Raw genomic sequence first — 2,500 nt, 5'->3', positions numbered from 1 at the left:
GATCTCCATATTGAAATGTGCTTGGAGACCAAATTTTATATTTTTTGGAATTTTTTTACTATTTATTAAGCAATTTTGAAAACAGTTGTTTTGCTGTGAACAGTAAAAAAAACAGTAAAAATTTCTGGACCATCGGATCAGCGATTTTCAAAATTGCTTAATAAATAGTAAAAAAAATCCAAAAAATGTAAAATTTGGTCTCCAAGCACATTTCAATATGGAGATCATGTTGAGTGGTTCGGATCGGTCGTTTGAATTTTCAAATCCCAAAATATGAGTGTGAAGTAAAATAGCCGCTTTACTTCGCAACTCACCGTAGCCCATATATATATATATATATATATAAATATATATATATATATATACAAGGAGGGTTCAAATGCCTCTATTTTTTCTGTTTTTTTAGTTACCACCCCAATAAATCAGAATTAAATGAATACCGCCTGAATTACTAAATTTAAGATTCTGCCACGTTCGCACCATGGATCTGCGGACAGATCGCCACCCGTTCGCGTAATGGATTTGCGGACTGACCCGTTCCCGACCGGACCCGCTCGATTGATCCGTTCTCTAAATGGATCTGTAGACTGACCCGTTCTCGACCTGACCCGCTCGACTGACTCGCTCCCGATGACCCGTTCGCATATCCATCTTGCGAACGGGTCCGTCCGTAGATCCATTTAGAGAACGGGTCTGTCGAGCGGGTCAGGTCGGGAACGAGTCAGTCCGCAAATCCATTACGCGAACGAGTGGCGATCCGTCCGTAGATCCATGGTGCGAACGTGGCGGAATCTTAAATTTAGTAATTCGGGCGGTATTCATTTAATTCCGATTTATTGGGTTGGTAACTAAAAAAAATGGCTATTTTTTGTGCCTCCATCATGCCTTCATTTTTTTTAATTTTAATAATTCAAAATTTAAAACTTAAAAGTCAAAATAAAACCGTTAGATGTGATCTATGTTATTTTCTCTATATGCTCATAAAAAATTATCACATTTTAATTTTGTTTTTATGTGCATTAATAAGTTGAAAAATCAACGTTTAGAAATTATCCACATTGTATGTTCTTTTACAAGCTCTTGATGACAATCAAAATAAAATTGAAATGTGATAATGTTTTACATGTAGATAGATAAAATGATGTAGATCATATCCAAAGGTTTTATTTTTTACTTTTAAGTTTTGAATTTATAATTATTAAAGTTTTAAAAAATGGAGGCATGATGGAGGCACAAAAAATGGAGGCATTTGAACCCTCATATATATATATATATAGAGAGAGAGAGAGAGAGAGTAGAACGAGGGTGTTCTTAAGCTCACCAAAGTATTTGATGAGGTTAACTCCAAAATCCATCAAATCGATTTTAAATGATGAATCCGAATCGTTGAAATCCATCTATCTTACGAGTGATGCGTGTACATGTGAAAATTTTAAACATTCAAATTAATTTAGTATAAAGTCAAGCGGTCAAAAAACGTTCAAAAATGAATGCACTACAATTAATTTATTAACCTTCTAATTTTGATCGCTTGACATGTAGACGCATCACTCGTAAGGTAGGCGGGTTCCAACGGTTCAGATTCGTCATTTGAAACCGATTTGATGGGTTTTGAAGTTAAACTCACCAAACACTTTGGTGAGCTTAAGAACACCCTAGTTCTACTCTCTCTCTCTCTCTCTCTCTCTATATATATATATATATATATATATATATATGTATATATATATGTATATATGTATGCGTATGTATCTATACATGTATGTATATATGTATGCGTATGTATCTATACATGTATGTATATATGTATGCGTATGTATATATGTATGTATATATGTATGCGTATGTATATAGGTATGTATATATGTATGCGTATGTATATAGGTATATCTATATGTATGCGTATGTATATTGTTAGTGTAATAATCTAGAAGTCAATAATACGATAATTTATCATAAAGCTTTGTTCATGAATTGGATGATTAATATCATTTTGTTGCCTTGAGTATTATTGAATTTATGGATCATTTCGAGTTCATGACTGAAATTGTGAAACTCCATAATATAGATAATATATACTCTTAAAAAGTCACTGACCAAGAAAATTAGCAGGAACACTAATTACCGCGATAAGGTTAGTATGTGGATTAAAAGATGGTTAAGTTTTACAAACCACCTGACACGAGATGTCATTTTAATCACATAGATACATGTTCTAGGAACATGGTATTTGACAGACCCCGAATGAGACATTAAATAGAATTGTGTTCGTGTCATTTATGTTTTCATTCAGTGTCAAGTTCTACAGTATGAGGTATTCATCTTTCCTACTAAGAAATGTATATGTGTGATTGTTATCAAACGCTGTCGGTAAAATGCAGTTATAACGGTAGCTCTTCGGTATACATGGCTTAGCTGAGGTAGTGATGGTTTACCAAGAATACTATTTGTCCCTCGTATCTCTATACGAGCTATAGCATCACTGGGCCCCTTGATAGAG

The sequence above is a fragment of the Carex rostrata genome, chromosome 22 (assembly GCF_964058835.1).
Source record: "Carex rostrata chromosome 22, lpCarRost1.2, whole genome shotgun sequence".
NCBI lineage: Eukaryota > Viridiplantae > Streptophyta > Magnoliopsida > Poales > Cyperaceae > Carex > Carex rostrata.
This window is presented reverse-complemented; position numbering follows the sequence as displayed.